The sequence below is a fragment of the Neopelma chrysocephalum genome, unplaced genomic scaffold (assembly GCF_003984885.1).
Source record: "Neopelma chrysocephalum unplaced genomic scaffold, ASM398488v2 Primary Assembly neopelma1_336b, whole genome shotgun sequence".
Lineage (NCBI taxonomy): Eukaryota > Metazoa > Chordata > Aves > Passeriformes > Pipridae > Neopelma > Neopelma chrysocephalum.
The window spans coordinates 530857-543020 of NW_020898000.1; the positions used below are offsets into that span (position 1 = coordinate 530857).

General features: G+C 43.0%; 1 long non-coding RNA gene across 2 annotated transcripts in view; it reads left to right on the top strand.

Annotated features, from left to right (window-relative positions):
• Positions 1 to 12164, top strand: part of LOC113978508 — a 35858-nt gene that overhangs the window by 440 nt on the left and 23254 nt on the right. For both annotated transcript variants that reach the window (XR_003537601.1, XR_003537602.1), the window contains exons 2-5: positions 1146 to 1247; positions 1334 to 1372; positions 1935 to 2025; positions 4934 to 5010. This is a non-coding gene — a long non-coding RNA (uncharacterized LOC113978508). The remainder of the gene's footprint in view (positions 1 to 1145; positions 1248 to 1333; positions 1373 to 1934; positions 2026 to 4933; positions 5011 to 12164) is intronic.

The window sequence follows — 12164 nt, forward strand, 5'->3', positions numbered from 1 at the left end:
TCCCCTCGGGGCACTCCCGCTCCCCTCGGGGCACTCCCGCTCCCCTCAGCGCGTTCCTGCTTTCCTGAGAGCACTCCTGCCGCCCTCAAGGTATTCCAGCCGCCCTGAGGGCATTCCCGCTGCCTTCGGGGCACTCCTGCTTCCCTCAGGGCACTCCTGCTCCCCTCAGGGCATTCCCACTTTCCTCAGGCAATTCCCGCTCCCCTCAGAAGCGTTCCCGTCCCCCTCACAGCAATCCTGCTCCAACCAGGTAGTTCCTACTCCCCTCAGGGTGATTCCCACCACCCTCAGAGGAATCCCTCTCCCTTCGGGGCATTCCTGTTCCCCGCAGGTGAATCCTGCTCCCTTCATAACATTCCAGCTGCCCTCAGGGGATTGACTGCTCCCCTCAGAGGAACCCCACTCCCCTCAGGAGTGTTTCCATTTCCCTCAGGGCAATATCACTGCCTTCAGGGGCATTCCCGCTCCCCTCAGGGTATTTCCACTCCTCTCAGGTCAATTCTGCTGCCCTGAGGGCATTCCCTGCTCCCTTAGGGCAATCCCGCTCCCCTGAGGCTGTTCCCTGTCCCCTTGGGGCAATCCCGCTCTCCTGAGGCCATTTCCTGCTCCCCTTGGGGCAATCCCGCTCCCCTGAGGCTGTTCCCTGCTCACCTTGGGGCAATCCCGCTCCCCTGAGGCTGTTTCTTGTCCCCTTGCTGCCTGGGGTGATTCTGCTCAGCCCCCTGCCCTGTGAAGTGTAGAAGGCTCTTTCTTTCTACCAGTGTTCTTAGGTCTCTGCCCTGGGAAAAAAGCCTATAAAACAGAATATAGAGAGTAAACCTAGTGCTGTTCTGAGTGCAAGGAGCACATAGTAGCTCAGCTGGCTGAAAACCCACAGAATTTGGGGGTAAATTATTTTTTACCCTTACATTCTGCCCATTCTTCTGGGCAATAAATGGAAGTACTGGCATTTGGGAAGGATTCTGCTGCATTTAATTTGTTGTCAAGGCAAACCATAAAAGTTTAGGAAATGAGTGAGCCCACTGCCAGCCCTGGTGCTGTGGGGCCATGGGGCACCTCGTGATGCTTTTTAAGAGCCAGGGAGGGGATGGCACTGGATACAAGGGAGTGCTGATTTCCCTGTTGTTTCTATAAACTCTAAACAGGTCCAGGTTCCAGTGTTCACATTGAGGCAGCTCCCTGTAACTCTCATGCTTCAAACCAGTGGGGTTTAAAAGTTCTCCAGCTATGTTAGCACTACATCCATGGTAGGAATTCCTCCCAAAGGAAGAGACCAAAATCCACCCCATCATATTTTCTGGGTTATAATTGCCTTCTCTGATTCATCACACAGCCTTGGAAATGCCCTTTCTGCAGATGAGAACATCCTGAGGTAATAAAGAGGATGATGTTTCAGCCAATAAAGAAAAAAAAATGAACTTTAAACCATCATCTAGAGGAGGATCATACTAAGAAGGAAACCTTTGTACATTAAGAATATGTGTGGAACTAGCACAGACCTGTCTGCATTTGATCATTTAGGAATGTCCCAAAATTGCTGATACAGACCTAAATGGAGAGAGAAGGAAGTGCTTTCTATGCCCTGAAAACACCTTCTCTGCTTCAGCAGGGCTGGGGATTTGTGTTATTCGAGAATATTCAGGAAATGTTGGTACAGAGAGAAGAGATCATCTTTTATTTGGGGACTGGATGATGTTTAAGGTCCTTTCCAACGTAAGCCATTCTATGATTTTATTTCAGTTTATCCATTTTGTGCTAAATTTCCCATGTAATCTTTCTGGGTTTTACTATGTCTGTAATTCTGTCTGTTCCCTGGTTTTGTCTGTGGAAGTGTCCCAAGGAGGGGCTGTGAGCTGTGCTTGTCAGTGAGTGAGGGAGACTGTAGGAGATGCACCACCAAAAATGCAACAAGGCCCTTTCTCCTTTTCATTTAGACCATTTTTGGAAATCCACTGGAACTGAGGCACACCAGCAATCCATCTTTGCTCCGCAAGATCCATGTTACCACAGGACCTGAAGTGTCAGGTATTGACTGATCCACTTGTGCAAACCCATCAATTTTGCTTAGACTAAATGAAATGTTTGATAGTATTTCCTCTGAAGCACCAAGGCTGAGGAAAATGGATAACATCTATTAAACATTCTGAATGAAAAATATTTTAGGAATAAAGCTGGAAGTGCATTGCCAGCTCAGAAACGAGCACGAGAGCCTGGTGCAGAGACATCGGGCTGTGTCTGCACTGGCAGCCAACCTCACACCACAGCCTGGATTCACTAAGCCAGAACTCATTGATATTGAATAGTCTTGTGTGTAAACAGGCACAGGCTTAAGCTGAGCTCTGTGGAGCTGGAGCTCTCCTGAGGGGAGAGGTTTAAACCTTAGCACAGAAGCACTCTTTTCCATGCAGCCTGCAGCTCCTCGGTGAGGACAGGAAATGCGTGGGTGAACTTGGGGCATTAGAGACAAACCACGGGGAATTCCTTTAAAATTAGGAATTCTGTCTAGTTAGCACTTGCTGGAGATTTTTATCCTGTGTGCTGACCTGTTTTTCTGAATGGACAGTGTGTCCATCCATAATTAAGATATGGTGAAAGTTTATTGTATTAGTATGTTGGAATTTTGGATTGGTTTTGCAATAAAGGAATGGCACTGAGTCATGGTTACTAAATGGATTCATGGAGGACACTGTTCTCTCCTGCACAGCAAACAGAAATATTAGGAACTGAAATTAATTTCTGTTTTAGTCCAGATAAAAGCAGCCACGTTGTAAATAAGGCTGTGGCTTGATGACACGAAGCCTTTGCTCTATTACTGGTTCCTACTTACTCCTTGTTCCTTCCTTGTAACACAGCACACCAGCCCTCAGCTGTGTGTGGTGCACTGGGAACCACATCAGGACACTGAAAAATGAACCAGGTGACAATCTTTATAAAGATATTTTATGTAAAATACATCATGGCTAGGCTTCGCAAACGAAGATTTAGGATGTAAAATACATAAACACTTTTAAAACAGATGCACATATTTTTAAAGCCAGATAGATCAGTTCCCCAGTCTGGTTTCTAATTCAGAGGTGCAATGGATGGATGAGATTCTTCCCTGCTGGTACAGAAGGAAGCAGTCAGAAGAGCAAAGTGGTTAAATATGAGACTGATCCTGGTGAAAAAGGATCCCAAACCAGAGCTGAATATTCAGTGTGAAAAGCATAAAGGGATTTCTCCACTGGATTGTTGTGCTAGCAGTTAATGTGTTGTGTAAATCTGCCCGACACTTTCAGATATAAATATTTTGCTTGGGAAACATCTCAACATTTGGGGGAGAAACAGTTTCTGGGGTAACTCTCAAATGGTAGCTTTGGTTAACCTTATGTTGGTGAGAATCTCTGTGTCCTCTCTCACAAAGCCCCCACTCATGGTCTTCACCCTATTGATTTTGAAACAACAAAGTTCTTCTGCAGAACTCTAGGAGTTTTTATTTACTTGCAGTTCTGCTGAATTACTTGTGTAGCCTTTGCTAACTGAAAAGACTCTGTGACAAAGTACAGCAATCTCAGTTTGAGCTTTTATCAGCTCTAACTGCTGATCATTTCCTGCCTGTGATTTGTGCAGTAACCACTGTGTGAGGAAAGATTATGGGCCACAGACCTGTGCAATGCATGTGCCAGGATTAAAATGCTGCTCTCTGACAAACAGAACCAAAAGTATCAAATAAATACGTGTGGCTGTTTACAGAATATTAAAAATAATTTTTATTTCACATGAAGATTTAGAAAGCTTTTTTTTTTGTAAAATATGAAAAAGGAACATAAAATTCAATAAGCAAACAACAGAAAAAAATAACAGCAGGGAAATTGAATGAGAAAGCAAAATCACATCACACAAAGGTTTATAGATTATTTTAATCCCATTCATGTTGCATAAAACTTGGTAACTGTGTGTTGCTGTTGTCCTCTTGTGGGAAGGTGCAAGGAATATATGACTGCACAGTATTAATTGGGGACTCAACTTTGATGTTTCATCACAAACAAACCTAAATTCCCAACCCACACACAAGAATGTAAACACAATTAGAAAACAAATCCCACAAACAAGGAGAGAGAGTCATCCCAGGAATTTATGATTAAATGGCCTGGAATCTCCCTTTTGTGGAAAGCAGAGCAATAGAAGCACACGTGCATGAAGACACAGGGGATTCTGGTAAATCCAAGGCCCAAAGCACATTGTTTGCATCCATTCTGCCAGATTCTACAGCACTTTTGTTGCTTTGGCAGTATTTTGTTATGTTTACTGCAAATTATTGCTACCTGTGCACTACATACTGTATATTTGTAGGAAGCAGTCAGAGTCCCAGGGTTTGGAGTTTGTCTGTGGGAGCAACCAGAATATTAAGAAATATAGTATAAGAATGTTGCATGTGTTAGTAATGATTTAGGACTGTTCTACATTATCTTTCCTTGTGGTGTTTTATTAACAGTAGTCAGTTATTAACAATGTTGGAGTACTTTATTTGATGGATCTGTAGAATGTTTTCATTACATGTAAACAGATTGATTCCCTGCTTCCAGAAAAGTGCCTGTTGGCAGAAAGAGGGCATCTGGCTTTTCTTAGGAGGAGAATAACCCATCTGACTTTTTACAGTGGAGCAGATATGATAATATAAGGGGGGGGAAAGGTACATGAAGCAAATCACTTTCCTGGTTTGCTGTTGTGAATCTTAGTGATGGCTTTTCCTAATTTTTTAATTACACTGTTGAAGTGTTGCAGCTGCTTTGTAACCAACTCAGATTTCTTTGTATCATAATGCTTCTGTTGCAGGATTTTAAATGAGAAGGCAGGAATATATCACCTCCCAAGAAAGATACTGTAGCAATAGATAAAATAACATTCCATTGGGTCAACTTCGGGTCCCACTGCATTTTCTGTTATTTTACAGTACTGGACTTGATCTTCGGTGATGCTCAGCCCAAATGTCTGGACTCCCCTCCCTTATTGACTTCTTGAAGAAAAGAGGTAAGGTACCACCAAAATTCTAGCAATTATTTCTATAAAGCCAGTGTGATGTTCAATTTACTTTATACCCTTTAATTGCAACACTGTTCTCTTAGTTGAAACTGATAACAGATACTAAGTAGATTTGATCCAATTCAACAATATTATCAGTATAGTTCTGTGCCTGGGAGGTACTGCTGCTCTCTGATACAGACTATGAAGCAAATAATGTGTCTCTGCAGGGTTTAGAATTTGACCTCCAGCCACCTTTGTTCTGTTAACTGTTTAAAAACAAACCTGACTCTGCGCCGTCTGTGTTTATGAGCAGGCGCTCCTTGGGCAGGGGGGCCAGAGGAAAGGGCTGTGTATGTCAAGGGGTATTATCCTGTCCCTGACAGGAAACACTTCCCCTTGAAGTCCCAAGGGGACTGTGCAGCCTGCTGCAGTCTTACTGGAGAAGCAGGAGGCACGAGAAGTCTGCAGCAGCAAACTCCCTGCCACAAGGTTTGGGAGCAGCAGCGAGGAGTGCGGGACACAGAGCAGAGTGAGCTATTTCTGGAGCATGTTCGGGTCTTGTTCATTCATTATTGCAACATAATAGATGGAGCACCTTTATTTCTACAACATAAGTGTAAAATACTCAGTAGAGGTGAGCTTGGGGGTTTTAATCACCTTTCATTTGGAATCGTTGCTAGAGGACAATCTTTGGACAGTCATAGGGCCAGTTTCCTTCCAGCCTCCTTGTGAATGCAAGAGCTGCTTGCATTCTGCATGGCCACACAGTGTTCTTCACTGGGATGGCATCTACATTTGGAAAACTAAAGCAGAGAGCCCCTTGGTTCACACCACTACAACTTCCTCCAAGTCCTTTTCGAGAGCAGGATCTTCCAAAGTGTCTCTTTTTGGTGATATTTCATCCAGTCACACGCCTGGATCCAAGAAATGACTGCACCAGTCCTATAGCCATCACCGAGGGGACAGTGCTCTTTGACAGCTCTGCAAAGAATGTTAAAGGATAAAAATGAAGATCCCAAAACTCATAAAAACTGACAGGTTCCTTTCATCAGTTCTCCATCAAGAGCTTACTGCAAAGCCTTCAGCACAGCAGGTGCCAAAGCAATTGAAATGTGCACGTAGAAAATATCTCCATAGGGATCTCTGCTTTGTTACCTGATTTTCACCCACTTCTGGAATGGAAGAGAGACTCATGTCCATTAATTTAATAGTATTTAACACCATCCTACAAGGGAGTGAAGAAACATCTCAACATTAAGATGTTAGAGAGGCAAAATGTACTAAGATACCTTGACATTTCTTTTCTCACTGGAGTTTTTTGTTACTAAAATTGCCCTAGAACACCTCTGGTATTTACAAATCAATTTTTAATAACAGTGATATGCATCCCAAAGGAATGAAAAGAAGAATGTGGGATGGCTGCAAGTCTCATCAAGCTCTAACGTAGCTCTGAAGCCATACTAGTTAAACATACTTTTCTTCAAAACTCTGTTCAGGCAAAGTGACATATTTCTAGTGAGACTGTTCAGTCTCCACCAAGAAAACGACATGTCCTGAGGAAAAACAAGATCCATCCAAAGTAATTGCTGTGTGCTGCAGCTGGAGCTCTGTTTCCAGAAAATAGCTAAATATAAACATTCCTGAGTGAATGGGTGGGAAGCCAAGACTGCCCTGCAGCACAGACACCCACTAAATAGGATTACCTATGAACAAGCTAATCCACAGGAATTCATTCTGCCCCAGCACTGAGAAGGAGATCAGGAAAAGAAGCAATACAGCTGCTTAAAGTACAATTATATAATTAATAGAACTTCTCTGGAAATGCCATTGTGGCATCTGGTACGAGTTATTTCCCACATTCCTCAACCAAGCTTCTCCATATCCCAATGCAGAGGTTACATTTGTTTAGCTGTCAGTCAGGAACTCTGCACACATCCCCGGGGACCTGCAGCTCTGGCTGGTTTGTTCTGCTTGTTGCAGTGCCACTGGAGGTGATGTGGAAGGAGACACACAGCTTCATGATTGTGTCCCAGACTCCCACTTGGAAAGGACACCACAGCCCCAACTCTAGGACTTCCAATGATCTTTGTACTTGTACATCACTTCTGGTTTTTTAGGTGCATTCTAGAATAGAAATCTAAAGTGCCACAGCAATAATACAGCTGTGAAAAAAAAGAATAAACCTTTCCTAGGAATACTTTATTTTTAAAAATAATTCTGCCACCACTTGGAACTGGGTTTTGTCAGACCCAGTTGTTAAGAGTTCCATGCTTCTGCAACATGTACTTTGGGCTCTTTCCTGGAGAAATGTAATTCTGCAGAGTTGCCTCCTTAAATTCTGGACCAGATGCTTCACATTTTCTGAGAGCTTTCATGGATGTATTACATGAGTTTCTTGACCATAATTATGGACCTTTGCAGTAATGACAGTCCTCTGTGCTTCCCCATTAGGGTGAATTCAGATGCAGGGAATGGTAGTAAGTTCAGTAAAAAAACCCCAAAGGTACCTGCATTTGACACAGGATATTCCAGCATTAATTCTCTTCCAGATAGTTCTCTCCCAGAACACTCAAGTCATCAGGAAACCGTTTTGTGCTTTTGTACACAAGGCTATTGATGGTGTTTTATGGGCTCATCCTGTCAAACAATGTGAGAGCCCTGAGAGACTGTTCCGAGCAGTTGTAGAGCCTGCCTTGAATTTAAACTATGCTTAGGGAGAACGACCTTGTTACATACATTCTAGAGGGGAGTTAATGTAAGAAAACACACCTTTTCCATACAGTGTTAGCAAAAGTGCTGCTAAGCCAGGTGAGTTTAGACTATGAATAATTTATCTGGCTCAAGTTAAGACTCTGCAGGCTGAAAATAATAAAAGAGTTTTGGGTAAGACCTGTCTCCCTCCAGCCCAGTCATCCCTACTTGTATGAGCTTCAAAATACTGAGAGAAGAAAAATATTGTTACTAGAAAAATGGAGGAATTTGACTTAGATATGAAACAGTTCCTTTCAGAAATAGAATATCTCTGTAACTGCAGTTTAGATATTTAAGATCCACCTCTGCCTGAAGAGCCTTCATCTGTGTTTCAACCACCAAGTTTCTATGATGGACCTGACTGAATATGTCATCTGATGTATCCTGGTGTCACGGCTCCAGGATGAAGGACCAACCACCGCCTCCCTAAGATCCTGCTCTATGGTGAACTTGCCACTGGCTGCCGCAAGAGAGGAGCCCCGAAGAAAAGATACAAGGACTCCCTGAAACATCTCAGCCTTGGCCACATTGATCAACAGAACTGGTCTACCCTGGCCTCCAATCGGGAGGCTGGAGACAGACCATCTATAATGCTGCTGATGCCTTTGAGAAAGCACCAGGATCACCCTTGAGGAGAAAAGACATCACAGAAAGAATCGTGCCTTGCAGAATTTACCACCTAAGGAGTCTTTCTGCTGTGTCTTTTGCAACCGGACATGCCTGTCTCGTATTGGCCTTTTTAGCCACCAACGCGCTTGCAACAAACGTGGGTAGAGCCCTTCCCAAATCTTCATTTGCAAAGCCTGGCCATGATGATGATAATATCCTGGTGTGTCTTCTGACAGGAAGGGAGCTGATATGAAATCTATTCAACTATCAAGACCAGAAATCTCACTTCTAGTATTATCCTTTTTACATTTTTTTGAAGATCCAGTGGTCAAAGTAATGAACCTTATACACTAAAAACAAATAATTAAAAAAACAAACAAAACCCCCCCACCAAAAAACAGCCAACCAAACAAAACAGCCAAACCCACAAATTCTACATCCCTGCTTGAGTGAGGGATGTCCAAACTATTGATCTGCATCCCAGGGCTTAGCTAGTTAAGGAGAATTTTTTGAACTGTGAGACAGAAATATATCCCAAAAAATGAATCACCAAAACAGTATTTCCATCTGGCTGCTCCATCTCCTGGATCCAGCAATTCTCCCCTGTGGCCAACAATGCTTTTTTGGGGGGTTTTGCAGCTCACAGGGCACCTTTTGATTTCTGGTCTAACTCCATTCCACATTTTCCATGGAAGTTCCCCTCTGCTGCTGAGTCCAGTAAGAAATTTGCCTTCTTTACTCATAACACCTGCTCCTTCTTAGTTTTACCTACTCATCAAGAAGCAGTTTGCAGATGTTAATGTGCAGATTTGCCTCCTGGCAGACTCACAGTTTACAATTCATGTTGCTGACTTAGAAACTGATGCACGGAATTCAGTCACTACAGCCCAACAAAGAACGTGTTCAGTAGAACTCAGGGAGCTGCTTTTATTCTTATTTACATCAGCTGCTCTATGTCTCTATTCTTTTGTTAATTGTGGGAATTTATTCAGCACTGTCTTGCTTTCTACAAAAGGGAAGGCTTCCTGAGCGCATTAATTCGCTGCCTGGGAGAGGAAGGCTGATGTGTGGAATTTTTTGAGGAGTTTGCCAGATAAGGCCCCAAGTCCAAGCCAGACTTGCTATATTTATCTCTGATACAACTCTCAATTGCAGCAGTGATGTTACAGAAGCAGTTAATTTGGTGCTTAGGGTCCAAAGCAAGGTAAAGGCAACTTGATACTTGGTAATTTTGTATTATGCTACATTGGTCAGGAAATTTCACTTTTAAAAGGCTCTTTTGCAAGTACATCACAAGCAAACTCCTTTTCCTTGGTGTCAAGATGTTGCTTCCATGTCTCTTGGCACAGAGCAGTGTGTATTTTTCATGTTGTTGCAATCTAGAGCAAAGCTTGGTTCAGGTCAGATAATAATAAAATAAAAATCAGGGCCCAGCTGTATTAATTATGGTTACCTGTCTGTGCACAAACAAAAATGCTGATCCCAACACACGCTGTGTGCTCCAGCAGTGCCTCTGCAAACAGGGGTGTTCTCTGCCTGCCCAAGACAACACTGCAAGTGTGGGCAGGGAGTTAAGGAGCAGGTAAAATACCTGTCCTTGTTTGACACCAAACTCAGGGGGAAAAGAGTTCTCGAGCCCTTGCCCTGTGTGGTCAGACTACAACAAATTAAGATGAGGTTACTCTGAACATCACAGCTTAAGTCCGACTGAGGAATAGACCATGTGATAGTTGAGGCATGAACTTTTCTTCCTGCTCTCAAGCTACTTTTATTTAAAAACAAAACAAAACAAAACAAAAAAACCCTCAATGTCTAATTCTCCTTTTCCCTGAGGAATGGCTGGTTTTTTGGGCCTTTTCCTGGCTACTTCTAGCTCAGCATGTGCCCTTGGGGTGGAGAATGAGCCCTGCTCAAACCCCAGGTTTTGCAGTAGTTTCACTGCTTCAGCAAAGAGATTTGTGGGTTTTTTCCATATCAATTAATGCCTACAAGCACAGCAGGTAAAGTGCTTATATCCTGCTCTTTATGTTCCAATCCTGCACTGCTGTGAGCACACACACACTGATAATATCACTTACTCTTGGACTTGTATTCCCTCACCTATAACATTTTAGCTACAGAAACATAAAAAATCCATGATGACAGTTCCATCAGTCAGCTGGTTTGGAATAGTTGTGACCTTCTTGTCCTGGCAGACCGAAGGTTAAAGAGCAGCTTTTTGGAAACAGGTTATAAATCATTGTCTTTGGCAGCATTTTCAGTTGGATTGATGTTCCTTTCCTTGCTCCATCACTCAGGGCTGCTCCTAAGGAAGCTCCTTAGTGACAGGGTGAGCTCCAGGCACCCCTTCATTCTTGTTTATTCCTGAAGGTCCAGTGCTGTCCCCAGCCCGGTGGCACTGGGATAGTAAAGTAGGAGTACCCTCTGCTGGCATGTTTTGTTCTGGGCTCTGTCCCACAGCTCTCCAGTCTGCCTCTATTAACACAGAGTTCATTACCCACTTATTTCCATAGACCCATTTGAGAAATTTATTCCAGTAAATAAAATTTTGTTCTTAAGTTATTTATGATGAAATGCTATTTTATTCCTTCATTTCTCTTCATTTTATATATATATAAAGTACTTTATTGCATGAGTTCAAATGTTTGGTGACATCTTACAACATTATGAAAGAAGCCATTCACAATAACATCAGGGTTCAGACCCAGAACACTGTTAGGGGTAGATTTCCCTTCAGAAGCATTTTTATACTTTAGTAAGTTTTCCTATCCTACCTAAATTTTGTATTTTTCATCATAGTGTAACACACATAAGTTACTGTAAGTAATGTCTTTCCCTGCTTGGTGTTTAGGTCCTTGACTTAAATATTTTCTCCAGCAATATTTTGTCCAATCTTGGACAAAACATTCTATAATTCATTTTTAAATACTGATACTCTTGATCCCATGATGTTACATGGAATGCTGATATTTCCAGGGATCACAGATCAACAGGAAGAGTCTTGAGGAAGAATCTGACAACAGAAATCTGAGGGGGAGAAGTTTTGTCTTCTTTTCCACCAAGAAAGTAAATAAGAAAGAAAAATTTTTCTTCTGAAGAAACAACTGGGAGGAAAAGATTACCTTGGGCTAGAGGTAATATTTGGCTGCTGGATCCAGGCCCTGTTCTGCCACTCTTAGGTGGAATTCCGAGAGCAGACCCTGGGATCTGGGCCCTTTGGGGAGTCTTGAATCCAATGGACATTTAGCACAGCTGGGAGAAAGGAGGAACTGCAGATGGAGATTAGAAATGCCCTTCGGGCAAGGAAGGAGGAGACAGACTGTGCCGACTGTGGTTTGCCCATCGCTGTTCTGACCATTCTCCCCCATTAAGGGTTCAGAACATCTTTAGGAAAGAACAGCCCAAGTTCCCTCTGGCCCCCAGTTGTCCTGCTGTGTTTAACTCGCCTGCTGTCCACACATCTCTGGCACAGAGGAACCAGCTGCCTTCTCTGGGGCCTCTCACAGAGGTTTTTAGGCTGCTTCATAACTGAGCAGCTGTTGGACATTCATGGAAACCCACATAAAACCATGGCAGTTGCTCTTAAAGCTTCTTTAATCACCAGTGTCTAAAGCAAAACCTGGTACCTCTGGTTTCCTTTAAACATCAGACCCATCTAGAACAATAAAGCTCTCACTGAGCAAGCAACACAGAAGAGATGAGGAAATAACACGTTAGGCTGTACACAAAACAGTAAATGAATGTATTTATCTTATGTGTTTATCTCAAATAGTTCTCTGGAGGTCTGAAACAAAAGCCGG